The following is a 23,091-nucleotide window of genomic DNA, read 5'->3' on the forward strand; positions in this document are numbered from 1 at the left end:
CAATGAACTCATTCTCCTTAATAAAGGTTTGAAATTTGCTCCTGCTAGGCCTATGAACAAATTCCAGGCTTTTATTGACATCCAAAAATTTGTAAGAAAGTTATCCATCAAAAGATACTTTCTGAATAACCCTATTTCTAAACAACCCTCTGGCCAGTACACCTCCCTTGCTAACGCATCCACTTTCAATCCCCCACCACAGAATAATTCTGCTGTAGGTTTATTTAAGGACCAAGTATTGAAAGACTTAAAAAATCTCCCTCTCAAGAGAATATATAAAGACCCTAGGATTGATGTGGCCATCAAATCCCTCTTGGAGAAAAAAGATCTTGTAGTAAGACCAGCGGACAAGGGGGGAGGGGTTGTGATTCTGAACAAGAGTGATTACACAGCAGAAGTGTACAATATTCTTGGGGACGCGTCAACTTATAATTTGCTTCATAAAGATCCCTTGCCTGAATACAAACGCATTCTTAAGACTATTATAAAAAACGGGTATGAGGGATCTATTATCAATAAAAAAGAGAAGGAATTTTTGTGCCCTAAGGCTCCTCGTCTTCCGGTCCTATACATTTTGCCAAAAGTACACAAGAATCCATCTAAACCACCGGGCAGACCGATAGTGAGCGGCATCGACTCTCTTTGCTCAAGAATAGGTGCCTATATCGACCAGCATTTACAACCATTAGTACTCGACACTCCTTCCTATTTAAGAGACACTAAACATGTTCTCAACTCAATTAAAGATATCTGTATCCCTCCGTCTGCCTTTCTGGTCACAGCGGACGTTGAGGCGTTGTACAGCAACATCAATCATAAAGATGGGATGATTGTTGCCAAACACTATCTTACACATGAGAGCCCGTTACTCTCCCCACATATCGAGTTTATATTAAAACTCCTGGATTTCGCTATGTCAAAAAACTATATGTGGTTCGATAGTAAGTACTACCTGCAGGTCAAGGGTGTTGCCATGGGGGCAAAGTTTACCCCCAGCCTGGCAAACCTGTTCATGTCCTTTTGGGAGGAGGACAACATTTATGCTATGGACTGGCCTGAATTACTTTTCTATAAGCGGTATATTGACGACATACTTCTATTTTGGAATGGCACAGAGCAGTCCCTCATTAATTTCTTCACCACTCTCAATAATAATACGGTTAACATTAAATTGTCATATAATTATAGTAATACAGAAATTGATTTCTTAGACCTCACTTTATTAAATCTAGAGGGGCGTATTGCTACAAAATCCTTTTTCAAACCTACCGATCGCAACAGCTTTATTCCCCTTGGAAGTTGCCATCACCCTAGCTGGTTGGCAGGAATACCTAAAGGACAATTCCTTAGACTTAGGAGAAACTGTACCAGTGTTGACGTCTTTCGCACGCAGGCCAATATCCTTAAAGATAGATTCCTTGAAAAGGGCTATGACAAGGAGAGGCTAGATAGCACTATGGAATTAATAGCTAATATGGATAGACAGGAATTATTGAGTACCCAGACTAAACCACCTAAAACTTTGGTTTGTCCATTTATCACCACATTCTCGACTCAGCACAGATCCTTAAAACATATAATCACCAAAAATTGGGGGATCCTGAAGGCTGATTCCACGCTCACCAAGATACTCCCGGATAAACCTGAGGTAATCTTCCGCAGATCATCCACTCTGCGAGATAAAATAGCTCCTAATGTGGTCTCTCTGCCTATACCATCTCCCTCTCTGTTCAGCTATACTGGCTTCTATCCATGTAACAAATGCATTGCTTGCAAGTGTAATGGGGTGAGGAAGAGAAAGATTGATACTTTCGCCTCTAACCAGACTAGGAAATCATACAACATTGAAAAATTCATTTGCTGCAATAGTAGGTATGTTGTATACTTACTAGAATGTCCTTGCTCCAAGCAATACATTGGAAGGACAACTAGACGGCTTAGGGACCGCCTCCGGGAACATGTCAATAACATAAAAAAGGGGTACAAGGAACACTCCCTGTCCCTCCATTATAGGAAACATCACCATAGAGACCCCTCCAGTCTGAGATTTGTTGGTATTGATGTAGTAACCTCACACTGGAGAGGAACTTTTAAGACCAGGGCGGTCTCACAGATGGAGACTAAATATATCTTTGAATTGGACACTTTGTACCCCGCAGGTTTGAATATTGAGCTTGACGTCAACTGTTACATTGATAACAGCTGAACCTACGTGGGCCTACATGAAATTATGCTGATATATCCTTGAGTTAACAGGCCACTATACATTTATTCTTTCATTCCATTTTTATGTATGTTATTTTTACTTTTGCGTAACCCTTATATTCACATATCCATTAAGGAAACCCAATAGAATTGGATTATATTCCCAGCCTTTTGTATTGTGTATTTTGATTCTGTATTTTATGACACATGCTTATGACACATGTCCTTCTTAGCACTGTAATTATTTTGTTGGTTAACATAAGCGTGTATTTATTTTATATCTGAATACCTTGCCATTGTGGGTTTGAACCTCCATATGACGGGTATTTTACAAACAATTTTAAAAATGCCATTTTATCATGTTGCTTTGGCCTAATATATAGGATTACCACCTATGTTTGGGGCTTGATACTCTATTAAATTTTATATTTTAATCATTGGTTTATTTAATGGGGTTTATGGTCCCATTGGCCCCCCTAGTTAGGACACTGGTTTATCCACTATTAATCCTATGAGCCCTTGTCCTGGCTATTTTACATTTATTTGGGAATCCCTTTAATTTAATTTTTTCTCCCAAACATCATTCCATATTGGATACCTCCTGAAAGAGTTTTCCCCACAAAAGACCATTCATTATTGAACCATGTTATAGCGCACATGACGTCTGTCATCACCAAGACTGTCTCTGCCAGCGCTGGGCACTGTGTCTTTTGTCATATGGCAAAATGGCGTCCACGCATGCGCATTGCGCAAATACGGACGCCCGGACTCCACTAGGAGGGAGCCATTTTTCAGATTCCTGCACTCATCTTTGCCCATGGTAAAATGGCACTCGCGCATGCGCACTTGATAATTGCGGACGCCCGGACCTCGGCAAGATGGCGCCGCATCAGTGCGCATGCGCCGGTTACGATATATATGTCAGAAGAGACGGTCACGGCGGTTCCTTTGTTCCACCTCTGAAGAAGTGCGTGCGCACGAGACGCGTCAGGTGGGACCCAGGACGCCGTTGACACTAAGCCGCCGGTGCCACGAGGAGGCCCGGCGGCCATCTTTGATATCAAGGGGTCAGTGTGTTTCATCCATATCTGCCTATACCCTGTTCATTGTGCACAGATGTTTTACAATAAAGCCTTATCTACTACACTATGAGTACTCCCCTGTGTCTCCTGTGAGGAGCTTCTTCCATTTTCACAGCCCCTAAGGATCTCCTGGGACGGGGGAGGCTTTCCTCAGATTGGCATCGCTCTGACCTGCTGGACCACTCTTTCACCACATGAGGGCGCAGGATACCTACCTTTTCCGGCTATTCTTTTGACCAGATCCAAGTGGAGAAGGGGATTCCACAGGATTTATACACACATGCGTATAATTTTACGCTATCTGTAAATTTCCACCATTTGCACTAGGAATCACGGAGCACTTCTTTCACTGGACTGTGTTTTATCACTCTTTTAAGCGCTGCATTTTTATATTTTGAATTATTTTTTACTAATACTACATATCAGCTAAAACTGACTAAGCATTTTAATTCCACAGCAGGAAGTGGCTAAAGAGGTCGGTGGAGCACACAGCAGTTCAGTCTGCTGCGCACGACACCAACCTCAACAGCCACTTCCTGCTTCCTGATTCCACCAGCGTCTGCATTTTACCAACAAATCGCTGCCAAACTGGGCATTTTGGGAATATTATTGAGCTGCAGACCTGGACTTTTTGATACACACTGATTCTTCTACATATCTGCGAGTTGCCTACTATATGTGTGTTTACCATGCCTTTATATGTTGCACTTAGTCTGATGCCCTCTGGTGTTCTCTTAGCGGTATAAGTATACCCAGCTGACAGCCTTCAACGCTTTATCCTGGACTGGAATCTGGCTCACAACTGTGCTTAGATCTACACCACCCAAGCCTGACTTTGATGATAAGCAAACCTTTACAGGCTATATGTGAGTTGTCAATTTGCTGTTCTTCTGAATAAATGTACCTTATTTACTACACTCGGATTGCGACCTCTGCTATTTTTATTTGTAATCGTAAAGATTCTTCAGTCTCATAGAGGTGCTGCACAGAGTGCTTGGAGATCATCAAGAATTTATCCTGGAGTTTCCATTTGAGGACTTTACGCTTTTCCTGCTAAATTTTATACAAACTCTTTACATATGGGTATCAGCTGACTCTGCACTAGTGTAGCATAACCACTATCCATTTCTGGTAAGTACAAAGATCCTGTTTTCTTTATAGTTCATTAAAGGCCACAGGAGTAGTAGTAATTTATAGAAAATAGGGTCATCCAAATACTGTCCAACTTGGGGGTGGGCAACAGCAACAAAACACTAACAAGCCAACGTAACAAAAGTAAAAACTGAAGGCAGCCTGCAGCTCAAGAACTGTCTGAAGGACATTACATCAGAAGCTGGCATCAGAAGAGGCCTGGACATCCAGTGTAAAACTTGGAAAATATATGAACAGGTAACCAAATGGCAGTCCTTCAAATCTGAGAATCAGTTGTGAAATGCCTAAATACCCAGGAATCACTCACAGATCCAGTATAATGTGTTTTGCCAAAAAATATAGAATTTTATCTGTAAGGCCTGGAGCCGAGAACAAATAGAAGCAGTGACTGCAAGGTAGACACGAAAACACAATTTACATCCCAGCAGTGAAAAACATCTCCCTTCGATATACTGGGGCTTGACAGAGGAATAGAAGCACAATGTTCTGGGTGAAATGGAAGGCTGAAACCAACTTAGAACATATGGATGCTCTGGGCCTCAACACAACAACACAATACAAAGGTGGTTTTGAGGAACTAAAAGAACCAAATTTAGATCCCATGGAATCACTGATATTTGTACATGTGGGGCTACAGCAAAGACATTCTACACAAAAGTCTTCACCAAGGAATGGGAGGCTATCCATCTTTGGAACAATATTGCAAGGGCTGAATTTTTCCCTTTGATGGTACCTAGGACTCCAGATCTAAGATGGAGTGAATGACCCCTTTTGGTTTTGGAATAGTGAAAGGTTGAAATAAAAACATTGAAAGCTTTTTACAGGTGAAACAATGGCAATGACTGCTTGATCCAAAAGAGTTGCAAGCGCAACATGGACATCTGATGGTGTGAAACATAGACAGGCTGGACAACTTGAAGCAGGGATCCCATTTATCTGAGATGCTTACTAACTAGATGTCCACAAAAGTTAACAAACTACCTCCCACTTTAGACAGGGGGTGTATCTTCATGCTAAAAAGGACATGTCTGCCATCTTGAAGGATGTTGGGGCTCAAGGTTTACTTACTAACCAAACTGGGCCCTGGTTTTGAAGTTGGAGACCTAGGAGAAACAAAAGGAACTCTTTTTGTCTTCAAATGTGAGGGGAGTTCTTCCAGTCTGAGACTAGTTATGAAAGCTAATTTAAAGTATAGGAGCAATAACAGTTGATTGTGGCTCCTCAGGAAAAACCCATCTGGAATACATTTAGGAGACTACTAAATCAACAGTGTATCTGCAGCAGAGGGTTCAGATGCTACTACAGCTACAGGAAAAGACTCTAAAGGTCGAGCATAGAAGTTAAGTGAGTCAGCAACAATAGCTGTGATCTTGTTAATACAATCTAGCATAGCAGAAGAGAATGCCTCCCTTGATAAGGCTAAGGAGGGGACAACAGCTTATGGAGCCAGGGGGACCCTGAGGAATGTGCGGTCTCAATAATCTAGGATATATTTGTCAGGACCCTGATGAGGGACCCTGCAGGCTGCCCCCAGGACTGTTAATAGATTGCGAGCTGGAGAGGGCAAAAACAGCAAAATAACACCTCTTTTGTCTGGGATACAACATGGTAAACTGCTAATTTGAGGCAATTTAATATAAAACACCAAAAGCATCCTTTGGTGAACACAAACCAGCTGCTGATAGCAGTAGAGGTTAATGGCCAGAGATGATTTGGTCACTGTAGGTGGCAGCAAGAAATTACTTAGGTAAAATCCATGTGTCCTTTTCAATCAGAGCAAGGGTGGGATGATTCTTCCTCACCCTGAAAAGGCAGGAACAGAATACTGTATGTAGAGAGAGTGAACAACTCTGTAGACTTACCAAAGTCAAAATCCTTCACAATATCTTCACCCATCTTTGGGCATACTCATAATGGAGTCTTTAGAGACTGGGTCACACCAGATCCTGTGCCATGTCTCTGGACCTGTAAAGTGCTGAGCAGCAAAAACAATACACAGAGGTCTAAGAAACACCATAATTAGAACTGAGTGCCCTAGGTTACATTAGGGGCAGGCACCACAATCTTCAGTCTAGCAAAGGCTCAGTATGGCCTCCAAGCCACGGATTGGATCTGATGTTTGTGGCGATACCGTACCTGTGTGCTGCAAACACTGTTTACATATGTGTGTGTAATTTACGTATGGGTTCATGGCGGGATGGGGGCATTTGAAATTTTTTTTTCTTACTTTTTTCTTTTTATACTGTTCCTTTAATTTTTTTTGATAATTTTAATTCTTATTACAAGGAATGGAAAGGAATGTAAACATCCCTTGTATATAGAAATATACATGACAGGTCCTCTTTAAGAAGAGATTTGGGGTAAAAAAAAATTCCAAACTTCTTTACCTTTAAAAACAAAATATGAAAAAAAATATTTTGTTTAACTTTTGCTTTAAAAAAGTAAAAAAAATAGTTTACTTCCGCCGACAACCGGATGTGACGTCATGATGTTACTCCGGTCCTCCATCATGATCGAGGCGATCAAAGACAATAGAGTCTTTCATCGTCACCATTTTGAGGAGGCTGCACCATCGAATCGTTTCTCGGGCCGGCTGGTGATAACGGTAAGCCCAATAAACACCAGCAAGAGGCGGGGGGGAGGGGGACGTCACCTTCCGCTGGCTCAAGAGCCACTACGGCCATTTTCATATGAAAGCCAACTGTCCACTGAACAAAATTCAGCCATAACCCCAGTAAACCACTTGAAATCCGCAACTTTTATATACGTATTGCGATCATCAAGTGGTTACAAATGTAGGCTAACAACATACTGCAAAGTGATAGAGTACTGACTGGCTCAATATGTTGTCCTGCTCTCTCCAACTCTAAAAATCACCATTTAGGAAAAAGTTATCAGAAAAAGCTGATAAGAAGGCAGATTACGGTACTTATTCTAGTTGTATGTAAAAACATATTTAAAAAATAAACTAGTTATTAGAGAAAAATGTGGGCTGTCATTGCTCTCCTAAATTAGCTAGGTGCTGTGGCCTGGAACAACTATGGTGATTAGGATCTAACTTTACTTGCTACACACTTGGTCTTGGCCTGTGTCTCAAAAATTACTAAAGCTAGAAACAGGCAGGTGACTATCATTTTCAGAACAAGGTCAGTATTGACCAATATTGTATCTTATAAATTTTAGCAGTACACAGAACTGAATTAAGGCCTCATGCACATGGGTATATTATTATTATTATACAGAATTTATATAGCGCCAACAGTTTGCTCAGCACCTTACAATAAAAAGGGAGACAATACAGCAACAATACAGTTCAATACAAGAGGGTTAGGAAGGCCCTGCTCCTTGGAGCTTACAATCTAAGATGAACTTCTGCTCCAAATATGTTGGATTGTTTTCTGCCAGAACTTGGCAAAAAATATTTCTAATGTTGCTCATGTATGTGTACTTTATGCACGTAAATGCATTCTACTGGCCAGAATTATTACTTTTTTTCTGGCCATTGGAATAAATGTACGTTCTTACGCACACATCTATGCACACTTAGGCATGTAATTTAGGCTTGTAAGCTCCTCTCCAAATGTAGCGCTGAAGTGGTTTTTTTTTGTCCTCTAAACACTACTCTTAAAATACTGATCTAAACACTTGATGTGCACATCCACACAGTCTAACATAGAACTGTGTTTAGAGGCATAAAAAAGTATGCTGTACACCTTTGAAAGCAGCGTTTTTTTATACTTGTGTTTATATGGCCTGGTGTTTTACTATATGTACATGGAGTTCAGATTCCAGTGACCTGAGGGATTATTGCTGCTCCAATATCTTCCATGAAACTAATGAAAACTAATAGGTTAATAGAAGGGGGGGGGTTCAGAGATGCAGGGTGCTTTGATTAAAGTGATAGTTCACAAAGAACTGCCTATGCAGGTGTCTATATATAAAAACAAACTGGGCAGCTGTGACTAAAGTTGAATAATACCCTTACTATAGGTGTATACTCAAAGATGAATTCCCCAACAATTTGGATTGGGACTTTAACCTCCCTAGCGGTATGATTATTTCAGATTTTTGGTGCTGAAAGCGGTACCATTATTTTGCATGGAAATATGTAGTTTTTTTATTGTAGGCTGTAATTTTTAGGAATAACTCACTGAAATCTGTCCGAACAAGAGTCTATTAAACATCCCGGGTATGATAAAATTGGAAACACAAAATCATAAATTATAATTTTATAAATAATCATAAAAAATAATAATATAATAATAATACATTTAATTCAATAATATAATCAAACCAAAAACACTGAAATTTGAAATATAGCGCCAAGTTCGCACATCGCTGAGCAAAGTCGCAAAATCGTTTTCAGTGTCCGATGACAAATTTCCCCACGAATTATTATCACTCAATTCTGCAAGTGATTCTGATTTACTATCGCTGTTCTCTAGCTGGTCTAAAACCACTTTTGACCTAAAGGGACGCTTTTTGGACGCCATGGACTTTTCTCAGTTTCAAGGCAGAAAGAACAGACAAAATGCAGGCAGGGCACAGGACAGAGCACTAGGGAAAAAATGTATGTGAAATGGGTTGAAACAGCAATGTGTTACTATGTAAAATTTGTTTGGAAAAAAATGAAATTTTTTAAAATTTTCAAATTTCCCGGCGGCGCCCGTACGTCCCAACATCACAGGGACCGGAACACAGAAGCTGGATGCCGGCATCGGCCGGAGGAGATGGCCGGGGGCGCTGCAGGGGACGCATCGCGGGAGCGCAGGAGAAGGTAAGCTCTGCAGGGACTCCCTATGCAGCGCCGCATGGTAAGCCCGAGTGTAGCTCGGGGTTACCGCTTTTGGTACTGAAATTTTACAACGAGCTACACTCGGGAATACCGCCAGGGAGGTTAAGGGCAACCCAGAACAAACAATAGAAAAATGATCAATAAATAATTTTATTCAAAAAATGTGAAAAAACATCATGGTGTAACACATAACATTCATATAAAAACCTACATACAGCATCGGAAATGAATGGTCTGTATATATAACTTGCTTTAAACTGAGATGTAATGTTGCAGCTTCTCCTACAACTCAGAGGACAGTAAAGGGGGAGTAAGCTTCAGCAGAGAATCCGACGCATTTCAGAACATAAGTCTTTCTTCAGTGGTATGCTGAAGGAGAAGATGGCCAGCAAAAACATTCTACATAATGTAGTGGGATATAGATCAAAATCACAAAACATGACAAAAAAGATATACACAAAAAGTCCCAATCAAAATTGTTGGGGAATTCATCTTTGAGTATATCACTTCCGGGATGCTGGCAACCATGTGGAATGAATTCAGTGGTGGGCTCATCTGTCATTCTTACTATAGGTGTAGGCCATTTACGTACCTCATTAAGCTTGACTGGAGTACTCCCAGGACATTGCTAAGTGAGACCTACATGTTACTCTCACCACCCCCATCACAGTAGTGAGCTCTCAGATGCTGAGCTCAGAGATTCTGTATTAGGGGAGAGATAGAGCATGTAAGGGGGTCTGAATCAGAGAAAAAGCTCGCTCCTGTGATGCTGGGGTGAGCAGTAATATGTAGGCCTCGCAACTTCCTAGCAACGTCCTGGTAGTATTCCAGCCAGGCTTCATGAGGTATGTAAATGGCCTACACCTATAGCAAATACATTAATCAACTTTAGTCAGAGACACAGTTTGTTTTAATCCACAGACGCCTCTTACCTGCATAGACAGTTCTTTGGTGAAGGTGAACTATCGCTTTGAACAGAAACATGACTCCTCATTTTATAGACTATGTAATTCTAACAAAATATTAGATGAAAAAGTATGCCTTCATCAGAGACAAAGTGAAACTATCAAGCTCTGCCAGTAAATGTTGTAATATTAAGAGTAATACCGATCCTGGTGTGTGGGTGTTATTCAAAATCATTGATTCAGGTGGTGTTTGCGCATTTCATGATAGGTTTTAAAAAACTCTTTTGATGATCATTACTAGAAAACATTCATTCTGATGAGTCATTTTATCTGTTTTAAACGTCTAGATAACAGGTGCTAAACATTTTATATGTTTTGGCCCAGCTTATTTTCTGGGAAACCTTTAATCATCAGTTTGCAGAGGGTAGGGACCCCTTAAATTGTGATTCTCAGTTGAATCCTACTGAATAAATATAAACTGTTCCTTTATGCTCCCAAAATTTAATGTGGGTCCCTATTAGGGTTCTTACACTAAGCTTGCACACCTATGACCTAGTTGATGATGATATTTAGTTTTATTCAAAAAAGAAATCTTATTCAGAATGTTTATTTTGAGATGCAGTAAGCGATAACACAGGGGTGTCAAACTGGCGGCCCTCCAGCTGTTGCAAAACTACAAGTCCCATCATGCCTCTGCCTTTGGGAGTCATGCTTGTAACTGTCAATCTTGCAATCTTGCAATGCCTCATGGGACTTGTAGTTTGGCAACAGCTGGAGGGCAGCCAGTTTGACACATATTTAACAAATATATATATATATAATATATATATATACAGTATATATACATACACACACACACTATATTGCCAAAAGTATTGGGACGCCTGCCTTTACACGCACATGAACTTTAATGGCATCCCAGTCTCAGTCCATAGGGTCCAATATTGAGTTGACCCACCCTTTGCAGCTATAACAGCTTCAGCTCTGCTGGGAAGGCTGTCCACAAGGTTTAGGAGTGTGTCTATGGGAATGTTTGACCATTCTTCCAGAAGCGCATTTGTTAGGTCAGGCACCGATGTTAGGCGAGAAGGGCTGGCTCGCAGTCTCCACTCTAATTCATCCCTAAGGTGTTCTGTCAGGTTGAGGTCAGGACTCTGTGCAGGCCAGTCAAGTTCCTCCACCCCAAACACGCTCATTCATGTCTTTATGGACCTTGCTTTGTGCACTGGTGCGCAGTCATGTTGGAACAGGAAGGGGCCATCTCCAAACTGTTCCCACAAAGTTGGGAGCATGAAATTGTCCAAAATGTCATGGTATGCTGATGCCTTAAGAGTTCCCTTCACTGGAACTAAGGGGCCAAGCCCAACTCCTGAAAAGCAACCCCACACCATAATCCCCCCTCCACCAAACTTTACACTTGCCACAATGCAGTCAGGCAAGTACCGTTCTTCTGGCAACCGCCAAACCCAGACATATCCATCAGACTGCTAGACAGAGAAGCGTGATCTCCACTGCTCTACAGTCCAGTGGTAGAATGCTTTACACTACTGCATCCGATGCTTTGCATTGCACTTGGTGATGTAAGGCTTTGATCCAGTTGCTCGGCCATGGAAACCCATTCCACGAAGCTCTCTACACACTGTTGTTGTGCTAATCTGAAGGCCACAAGAAGTTTTGAGGCCTTTAGCTATTGACTCTGCAGACAGTTGGCGACTTCTGTGCACTTTGTGCTTCAGAATGCACTGACCCCGTTGCTGTTATTCTCAGTTGCTTCCACTTTGTAATAATACCACTAACAGTTGACCATGGAATATTTAGTAGCAAGGAAATTTCATGGATGGACTTATTGCACAGGTGGCAACCTATCACGGTACCACGCTTGAATTCACTGAGCTCCTGAGAGCGACCCATTCTTTCACAAATGTTTGTAGAAGCAGTCTGCATGTCTAGGCGCTTGATTTTATACACCTGTGGCCATGGAGGTGATTGGAATACCTGAATCTAATGATTTGGGAGGTATCCCAATACGTTTGGCAATATAGTGTGTGTGTGTATGTGTATATGTATTACAGTGTATACTTTTCTCCTTACTAGAGGAGAAAACTATAAAAAAAAAAAAAAGTGTGTGTAAAAAAAAAAGTTTTTTTAATACAATAGATAGGGTTAAGCTCAAGGTTAGGGTCAAAGGTCATACTCAGAATCAAAATGAAGGTCAAAGGCGCGTGAGGAAAGGAATGCCGATAACCGGTAAGTTTATTTACATTGTGATCAACTGTGATTGGACACAGCTGATGACATGGTAAATGGCTGATGTGATTGGCCCTTTACCGCGATGTGCGATCAGCTGTGCCCAAAAGACACAGCGATCACAGAGCATGCTGGATGCATGCCCCAGGGGGCGTGGGGGGGGGAGGGGTTTGGGAGAACATATATAGATTTCGTCTTCTGTTTACTGATGGCGGGGTTTTTATTTAGATGCTTGTATGATGTGGACATTTCCTGTTAGCTGTCCAGTGCCAGAGTTCTCTCAGGATCCAGAAGAGTCTGCAGGCTATAAGGTCAGCGCAAGAAAACCATCAAGGACTGGCCAATGCAGACACAGCACTGGATTACTGGTTCCAAACACCCTGAAATGGTCCTGATGAGAGACCCAAACAGCAGGTTTAGGTGACTATAACATGTTTTATCAAGTAGTAGAAAAGTTTTTTCTCACAGATAAGCTTTAAACTAGGAAGTGTTTACATATTTTACCTTAAACGTTTAATCCCAGCAAGAGCATGCATGGAATAAGACATCTACATCTTTGCTTTTTAGAGAGATTTTCCTTTACTTCCTGTTCTGTCCGACATCACTCAGAAAAAAAGTGAGGATAAATTTCCCCAGTGGGGATACAGACAATATTAAAGCTTCATACTGATTCTAGCCTTTCCCTGCTCTTCTAAAAATGTTTTTACTCCTCCTTGTATCCCGTTTCCAAAGATTTAGTCATTTAGTGCTGCCAGGTGTCCATTTTAGACTATACCATAAGACATCTCTATAGTGGTATACCATATGGTTTCCCTTTGGAAAGATGTAAAACTGCAGTCTCTAATTAGCATCCCATCCCTGGCCCCAGTGAGATGTTGTGGCAGTTCTACACATAAGCAGGCAAGAACTTAACAATCAATGATATCTGGTATAGTAAGAGTCCTGACTTTGGTGACACAGTCATAGGGTTGCTTTTCTGAGTGACTAATTAGAGTTTAAAGATGTTTAAAAATATATTTTAAATATATATTGGCAACATTCCATTAGTGTTATGAAGAAAAAAATGCTCTCTACTAGATAAGCTAAAAAGCATGCAAAGTGGGTCCCTTTCTTGTATCCTGTCCTTTTAAAGTGATGACCTCATCTGCTTTAAATGAGAGACCCAAATCCAGGCACCCACAGTTCTCTTAGTACACACTTTCAACTAGGGTTACAGTGTAGGTACCATCCCTTCTCTATTAGGAACTAAGCCAAATGCTACAGTGGCTAAATGGTTAGCACTTCTACCTAGCAGTACTAGGGTCATTGGTTCAAATCCCAACCACAGCATCACCTGCCTGGAGTTTGCGCATTCTCCCTGTGCCTCTGTGGGTTTCCTCCCACACTCCAAAGACATGCTGGTAGGTTAATTGGATCCTGTCTAAATTGGCCCTAATATGTGAATGTATGAATGGAAGTTAGGGACCTTAGATTGTGCACCCCTTGAGGGTTAGGGACTGATGTGAATGTACAATATATATATGTAAAGTGCTGCATAAATTGACAGCACTATATAAGTACCTAAAATAAACAAATAAATACTCCACCCCAGCACCATTTGTACTTACATGTTCTCTGCTAACCAACACAGACAAAAAGAGGGACATCAACTGCTTTACTGCCTGTCAAAGGATCCAGAAGCTCCACCCATGATTCCCTGCTTTGGATGTATAAGTGGCTGGAAAAAGTTGCCACATAACCTTGAGGAGCTATGCGCCTTGATTACACATTTAATGACCTCCTTTGCTGCGTTTCTACAATTTTTCTCACAGTAGTAAAATGTAGAGGAAAAATCACCGGAAGAAGATCTGCATGGCTAAGAAATAAAGCTGCTAGTGATTGGTGATTCCATCCTTTATGTCCCCTATGCATTTGCATGTCATCTACTTCAAAAACTTCAGTCAATACACAACAGTCTTTAGCTGACTCTGTTGGGATGACTCAAATTCCAATGCTTCTACGTCTGGTTGCCTCTGTTGCTATACCACTGCCACCAGCACTAACCTTGACCATAGGATAAGGGATCTCTTAACACTACTATGACCTGTGTAAACAGCAATGCAATCACAGAAATGATAAGGAGACTTTACAGCTGCACAAACAGAGGAGGTATAGCAAAATGCAGGGTTCTTTATTGTAATGCCTGGTCATAACTGCAGTTGCCATGACTTCTTTTACTACACAACTGACCCACTTAGAAAAAAAAAGATTTGAAATTTTATGGCTGTAAAACATGCTTTGTCATATGAGAGCTCTGGGGGTGTGATGAAGGTCGAACTTTACAGTTTTCAAGGCAAGCCATGTAGTAGAAACCAGCAAAAGAAGTTATCTACGCCAATTACAGCAAGCCACTGCCAAGATCAATTTGCTAAATATATTTCCCTATGAGAGTAGAAAAAAAAAAGCTGAGAAAGAGCCAATCTTGTAATCCCATAATAGCACTATCAATCCATTCTACTCAAAAGCACTTTCAACTGGCATTTTGCACAATATCCAAAAAAACAATTACCACTGCAACTGCTTGCTATTAATCTGGACTAATTAACTTGCTGTTATTGCTTTTTATGCACAGTCCTGTATGTGGGAATGAATTTTTAAACTCATTTTATGTTTCCTATAAACACTGCCACAGAACGAACAAACTCCCACATCTTTACCTCCTTGAATAAAGACTTATGTGATTTATGTTAACCATGTGGTTCTTTGCTATAAATACATTATATAGACTTATGTTGGATAAAAGTAAATCAATACAGTTCTCTCCAAATGAGACAACACACTCCAGAATTCAAATCTGTATAGAAACAAATCAAAGCTAAAGTAAGTAAACTACAAGTTCTGTCAGAAGTCTTCAGTGTGCAGTAGATTTACTAATCAATTTATATTCCTACTAAATTTACACAAAGTAGCCTCTACAAATTACCAACATAGTCTACCTGTCATAAAAATTGCTGTATTAAAACTACAAAGCAGGACTGAAGGCAAGTAAAAGAATCTGTATGTATTGTACCAATCTACATACCCAATGAGCTGCTAGGATGATTGATCCTTGTCACTTATATCAGATGGAATCTTTAAAAGCTGATCATTTCCATGTAAAATAAGCTGCTGTTCAAGAAAGCTCCTTTCTACTATAACTGCAGAACATTTTATATTTCACTATTTTAAACTTTTACACCTACAAGCTTTAATAGAAATTCAAATTCAATTTGAACAAAATTACTCATGCTGACTCACCAACCACCACTTCCTCTAGCTGAATTCTTGTCATAGTTGTGACTGTGACTGGCCAAATTCACAGGGCTCTTGGATCTCTGACGACACATTTACAGTAACAGAAAAAGGCACCCAGGCATCTGAAGGGCTCGAAGCACCCGATGATTCTTCATCAAGAAAAATAGATCCTGGGAAGCATCCTAGGAAGATGTAACATGTAAATTACTTGTACGTTTTACAAAAAAAAAAAAGTTTATTTTCTTTCATTCATTTTGAAATCTGTATTTTTTATTTGGGTGCTAAAGTTAAAATGTGTACAATGGCTTCATATTATAAAATAGCATTCAGTGTAAAAAATATGTTGATATAGAGCAAAGGGATACTGGGCTTTGCAGCGGTGAGCTAGTAATAGCTGTCAGCACTGCTATAATGAAGACTGCACAAAAGTGAGCTCTATACTGTAAGTATTCCATAAGGGCCCATTCACATCAGTGTGTTGGAAAACGTATATGCGTTTTTTTATTAATGCATGATGTGTTTTATGAGCAGTGGTAAAATTTAACATGACTTAGAACATACATTTTTTTTTGTTTTTTACATTAATTTTTCCTCCTTGTTTTTCAGTGCCCTATCTGTAAATGTCTGAAATCATGTGCATGTGACTGAAAATGTATTATTTAAACCGTGCATTACCATCAACTAGAAAAAAAGCTGCACAAATAGATGCCCTAAGCTGGATTTTTCAAAAACACAAGAAACTGTACTATATGGCAATGTAATAATGTAAAGAGCATCACAGAATATAATGGAAACTATTTTCTCTGCATTTTTTTGGATCCTGTGTGCTGTTACAAAGTGACTGCATAAATAGTCTGCAGAAGCTGCAATTTGAACATTTGCTTGAAGTTTTTGTTCACAGTCATTTTACTATAATACAAGGTTAGTAGTGATAAGGGGGGTTATTTCTGCCTCTGTGTGGGGAAAGAGGGGGGGGAGCGTGGTTGTTCCATGGACATGCTCCCAGAATACCAGAACTGAGCTGTAGCTGTCTTTTGGCTATAGCGCGGTAAGGGAGTGGTTAAACCTGTTTGGTGCTATGACTGTTAAGGTGGATTGCTGTAGCATTTATTGTAGGAAGAGGCAACCTAGCAAAGGAAGTTGCCCCACATTTTCTGGAGAGATCAAGATGTTCCTAGTTCAGGAATGGTGCTTCTTCTAGGCTGAAATGGCAGGAGAAAGGTGTACCACAGCTCTGGACCCAAAAAGTGCTCTTTAGCTAACTAACATGGTGCACAAAGGTCTGGGAAGAATGCAAATCTCAGTGCCTGAAGGTAATATTCCAGGCTAGCCCCCAATCTTCCAGTCCAATGGGGTCCTGGTACGGTCCCCATAGGTGTTGCTGATGATAAGTTGCTCTGGATAGCTGCTATGTGGAGACCAGCTCAAGCAGCAGTGTAGAAATCTTGAATGAAGTCACTGAGGAAAAATGTAGTGTTTTAGGGATCTTGAATGAAGTAATTAAAGAAAAAATATCACAAAAATAGAAGGCTAGCAAAACATATAAATAGATATTTAGCCTCCTAGGATATATGCAAAAAATGGAGGGATGATGGGTAAAGGAAGGGTATTACAGCACCTGGCTTTAGTTTTTTTTCTTTCTGTTTACCAGCATCATGAGCTTCTGTACGTGGCAATATAACCCAAATGTTTTAGACTTCATGAGTCCCTCCATGGAGAATAAAGAAATATGTATAAAAGGCAAATTACAGCCAATTTTTTTCTTTTCTTTCAGTCAAATTTTAATTTGGTCTGCAATTTTGCCTTACTTACCTGTCAGAAAGTCCCTTACTAAAGTAGAGGTCAAGGATCTGGCTGCACCCTCAAGAGGAGTACCTGGCTACATATAACTACAAAACCTTTTCGCAGATCAAACAGCTTCCATATATGTACCGTATATCAAGTGTGAATTTAACTGCTAGCCTGGATATCTATAACAGATGGCTTTGTTAAAATGCAAAAACCACAGTTTCATTTTACAATTCATAGATATTGTTTAAGTTTCTCATTAGTTTATTCTCAGAGGTCAATTTTACGTTGAAGGAGCAATCCATTGAAAAACAGTTTAAGAATTTAAATTAAAATACTTCAAAATAATCTGCAGTCACATTATGCTATCAAAAAGTGTCACACATAAAACAGGGACTTTTTATTACTACAGATTTCTACAACCGTACTTCTAATATATCTCATACTCTGTAATAAATGAGCCAGGAACGTTACATTTGTGAAAACAAGACATTATAAACACTAAAGACACCAAAATAATGAATCAGCACAGTTGTTAAATAACAGAGCACAAAAAAGATAAATAGAGCACATACTGTATGCGGAACATAATTTCTCAAAAGCAGACCAATTTGTAAAAAGATATATGTAAATATACTAAAGCAAGCTTGTGATTTGTCTATGCAAGGAAAAGCAATAGATTACATTTAATGCCCCCCATCCCCAGCAGCAAAAACACACCTCTTCTTTGCTCGCCTACTGCTCCATTCAGATGGGAAAAGGAGAATATCCAAATATTTCTGGGAATGCAGTAGAATATGACACAGTTCCTTTTTTCTTGTGTGAGAGCGCTGGTTTAGTGAACAGCTCAAACTTAGGAGCATTGAAAGAAAGTAGTTTTGGGGTCTTAGGAAGCATCCTGTGATAGCAAACAATAAAGTATTACTGCCTATTCCTATTGCCCTAGACTAAATGAGCATAAAACCCTTGCAGTATTGGGGGGGGGGGGGTGCCCATAGCTGAGTATGAACATTTAAAGCAGCTTCACATTATTTACTAAGCTAAGTGAGCCTTGACTTTGTAAAGTAAAAGTTAATTTTGCTAAATGAAATAAAATTACTTTAGTAAATCAATCTCAATGTTTGTAAATTGGATAATAGATAGAAGCTCCAACTGGTTTTTTATTTGTTCTCTGTATTTTTCTGCCCCAGTGACAACCACACACCCCCATTTCTTGTACAGGTGTCAAAGGTACAGGAAGAAAGAATTTCCTCCCGTACAGGGTTGGGGACAGAATTAAAAACCTGATAGAAATTTAGATCTGATTGGAAGGTCTATTTATCACTTCGGTCAGGGGGGTGTAAACAGACACAAGCCTACCTCCGGGTCCAATCACGTCCGCTAAAAAAAGAAGATTTGTCCTCTTCTGTTTAGTCAGAGCGGATCTGAGGGCAGTGTAAACAAACAGCGGAGTTCGTTTACTCCTGGCCTCCTACAGAGCAGAGCGTGTTCTGTCTGTGTCCACTCTGCAGAAACTGAGCCAACACAGACTTGTCCACCGCCTGCTCTGCTTCAAACAGCAGAGGATCTGTGATCAGAATGGAAAACAGCACTGGGTGAAAGGGGCCTAAAGGGGCCTATGGTCACACCATACATTTTCAATTTATAAAATCAGCCCTGTAATAACAATACAAACCATAGTTATTTTTGATAATCCAATACAAGATTACTTACAAATTTTCCTTTCATGTTGTGAGCAGGGGGGGACTGACCATTTGGAAACTCGGGCACTGCCCAAGGGCCCGTGGTCAGTAGGAGGCCCCATGAGATGCCCCTAGTACCTTTTTCATAGGCTTTTTTGAGTTTGGGCAAGGACACAGGGTCCCCATGATCCCCTATTGCCCGGGAGCCCCATGAGTTGTCAGTCCGCCCCTGGTTGTGAGTGCTTCCTGTCTGCTGGTCAAGTCTTTTTTCAGCTGGAATATGGTGGAACTCAGTTCCACCAGCTCTGGCTCAGGCCCCCTGCTCCCTGTTCACCACTATCACTTGTAAACACAGAAGTCTAGCTTTTGTGTTTACAAGTGACAGCTTGTCTCCCAACGGCCCCCACTTATTTGCCTCCTCCCCCTCCCCACTGCAATATTTGGCACCTTTTGGGGGGAAGTGGGGAGCACATACCTGTTTTTGACAGGTACCCACTCCCACTTCCAGCTCAGTTCACCGTGGCGAACTGAGCCAGAAGTTCAGCCCCTACTCCCTCCCGCAGTCTCCAGAAAACTGCCGGACCAATAAGGAGGCGCAGCATGACTTGCGCATGCACAGTGGGCACCAGGCTGTGAAGCCGCAAGTTGTCACAGCCTGGTACCCACAGTTGAGATGCCGACACCGTGAAGCAGAGAAGGGGAGAAGGGACTGCGTGGATGAGAACATTGCTGGACTCTGGGACAGGTAAGTGTGTGTTTATTAACAGTCAGCAGCTACAGTTTTTTTTTTCAGATGGCTGCTGACGGCTGGAACTTTAATACAGCAACAAAAGGAAGATGTGGAAGATGGGGGAGCTTTTAAGGAGGGGAGGAGAAGATGGGGGCAGTAGAGGGGGGTTGCATGCAGAGGTCAGAGCTGAAGAGGGGTGAAAGTGAGATGTGGATGGAGAATGCAGAGGTAAGCAGCTGTGGAAGAAGGCTGAACTCTGCACTCTGTATACATTGCACCCCTGAACTCTGCACTATGTATGTAGCACACCCTCTAACTCTGCACTATCTATGTGGTGCCCCCTCTAACTCTGCACTATCTATGTAGTGCCCCCTCTAACTCTGCACTATCTATGTAGTGCCCCCTCTAACTCTACACTATGTATGTAGTGCACCCTCTAACTCTACACTATGTATGTAGCGCACCCCTGAACTCTGCACTCTGTGTGTAACCCCCCCAAACTCAGCACTTTGTATGTAAAATACCCCTTTAAGACCCTCTCACTGTTAATAAAATTTGGCCACACCCACTACTGGATGTGGTTTGGAGGGTGTGTATGTGGGGGGAGGGGGGTTTTGGGGGTCATAAATGAGTTCCTGCACTTATGTTCCGAAAAAGCCCAGCTGCTGGCATCTCTTTCCACAACCTCTTGGATTTCGTGCATACTTTGCAACTTCTTCTCTGCAGTTTACTTTTAAATTCTAAATACTACATATCCCATGGTACCTTGCTGCCTGCAAGCAGAAATTCCTATACTAAATCCGCCTCCTGAAACTCTTCCTCTCAGCACCTCTGTAGTTCTGAAGGCAGGCTCTGTGAATTCTGTGACACGGCAGTGCCTACTCACAGGGCATAATGAATTTAGGTTGTAGCACACAAGCAAGTAAATGTGTGAGATTCTCAACAAAGTAAGTTTATAAACTTCAAGGTTCTTCAGTTAAAAAGGAGTAGGGTGGAAATAATTGAAATACAATAAGGAAATGTATAAATTGTTTTGAATTTTGATCACAGAAACACTTTAATGGAAACCTATGCTTTGCCAATACAGGACAAAGCAACGAGTTTTCATTAATATCCAGCAGCACATACTCATCTTTTCTTTGCTCCCCTGTTGTCTATCCATCTATTGTAAATGAGAAAAGGAAGCATTGTATTATCACTCTAGTCAGGTTCCAGAGGACTAAGGACTGTCTGCCTGACCTTATGTGGCAGTGTTAGGCCAATCACAAACCTCCATTGCTGTGACGAAGGGAAGTGAGTGATATGTTCCTCCAGGGCTGCTGTTAGAAACCACGGGGCCCCGTACAGCCAATGTAACAAGGCCCCAAATAAACACAGTTTACTATGCGTTGGTTATGAATGAACACAGTGAGTGATTGCTAACATTCACCTTTGTGTTTATTCAGGAAAAGAAGGGGCTGGTAAATGTGACATATTTATGGACCCTTCCCCCCATTCTCCATCCTAAGGATCATATTGTGTTCTTGCAGCTGCCGGTGAGAAGGCGAGGAGGGAAGCACTGCAGGGGTGGGGGCACACAGGGGGCCTAGGCAGAATGGGGAAATGTATCGTGCATCGGGAGTTCCAGTAATTGCTCTCCCCCTGCTGTGATGATCACCCTCCCTGTCCACATCTGAATCACCCCGATGCCTGGGCCCCCTGCTGTTCTGGGCCCCATACAGGAGGACTAGTGGTACCCCCTTATGCACAGCCCTGTGCTCCTCCATGCTTGGAGGTACTAAGAATTGGCTTTGGGTTTTTTTCCCAGTGGCTCAACAGAGCAGTGTAGGAAGTAAAAGAAAAGTGAGTATATGATGCTGAGGGACCAGGCATTAACGCAAACCTGTTGCTTTGCATTGCTTTAAAGTGCATTTCCACTTTGCAGTCAAATTTGAGGAAAACCCTGCTATACGTTTGTTGTGTGTTCCCATTTACACAACATAGAAAAATTTAAGGTAGAACGATTGGCAAAGCTTTTTTAATATTTTGAATAGAGTTAAGGGAGGGTTGCAGCTCCTGTCAGATTTTTTTTTTTAACACCAGTGTCCCATTGGAGAGATTTACCTTCACTTCCTGTCCCATAGCCAAAACAGGAAATGAGAGGAAATCCCTCCAAAAAAGATTGGCACCAGGGTCACCAGAACTAATATCCCCACTGGAAGATATCTTCTCTATTACTGTTCTGGGGATAGCCCAAAATGTGGGATATTTGTTACTTTCACTTTTGATGATAACAATAAATAAGACATATATAGAGGGTGAACCTCACTAACGGGGGCACAGGCAGCAATAAAAACCTGACAGATGTTCTAACTACTCTCCACTCTATCTACAAAAAAAGATGCTTAAGTTATACAAAACAAATATTTCTTACCTTTCTAGGTGTTTGTTTGAAGCAGGCCTCGGGCAGACTGCAAGCTAGTATGAACAATTGAAATAAGCGGAAACTCAATCTGTCTACCCTGACGTAGTGGGACACACTTTCACCTCATTGTATACCACAGAAGACCAATTTCTAGTGCTTTAACCCTTTTTTTAAGGAGAGACAGTGTTCAAATCTAGTTTACAACTGATAAAGAAATCTGCCAGCACAATACAGACAGGATTAATTATGGTAAGCAATAACTCCCCAGCCCCAGGAAAACTTCAGTTTTGGAGTTTTCAGAAAAGAGCAAGTAAAAGTTAAGCAGACAGTTTTACATTTAAGGGCCCCTTTCCCACAAAGTGTCCGATCAGGTCCACCTGTCAGTTTTTCAAGCAGGTCTCATCGGACCCTCTATTCATTGCTATGGACCGGAGGGTGTAAACAGGCTTGTGTCCATTTACACCTGCCTACCTCCAATCTGATCAGCTGATCAACAAAACAGAAGAGGGTCCTTCCTCCTAGGTGGGTTGGAGGGTAGTCAGGTATAAACAGACAGCAGAGTCCGTTTACACCTAACAACCCATAAAGCAGAGCGGGCTCTGTCCGTATCTACTCCTCATAAACAGAACAGACATGGAGCTGTCATCTGCCGGCTCTGATCCCCTGCTTATCAAAAACAGAGTCCACCCCATTGGAAATGGGCCGTTTTCTTAAGTTATTGTAGTAGGAACATGTAACACATATAAAGTAGGTGACTGCAAAAATGGAAATATTCTTTAAAGTGCTTGTAAACCCTTAGGTATATCCAGTAAAGTGACTGGCCTCAGG

At 41.2% G+C, this 23,091-nt stretch overlaps 1 long non-coding RNA gene across 2 annotated transcripts in view; it reads right to left on the bottom strand.

The window, feature by feature from the left end:
* LOC149449408 (uncharacterized) overlaps positions 1–23,091 on the bottom strand; it is a 543,558-nt gene that overhangs the window by 354,570 nt on the left and 165,897 nt on the right. Inside the window, exon 3 of one of the 2 annotated variants that reach the window (XR_016315401.1) lies at positions 15,663–15,829. This is a non-coding gene — a long non-coding RNA (uncharacterized LOC149449408). Of the gene's footprint in view, positions 1–15,662; positions 15,842–23,091 lie in introns of both variants that reach the window. The other variant, XR_016315400.1, reaches the window with a different exon arrangement.

This window comes from Staurois parvus, unplaced genomic scaffold (assembly GCF_062004578.1).
Source record: "Staurois parvus isolate SC_StPar_1 unplaced genomic scaffold, SC_StPar_1.0 ptg000619l, whole genome shotgun sequence".
Classification (NCBI taxonomy): domain Eukaryota; kingdom Metazoa; phylum Chordata; class Amphibia; order Anura; family Ranidae; genus Staurois; species Staurois parvus.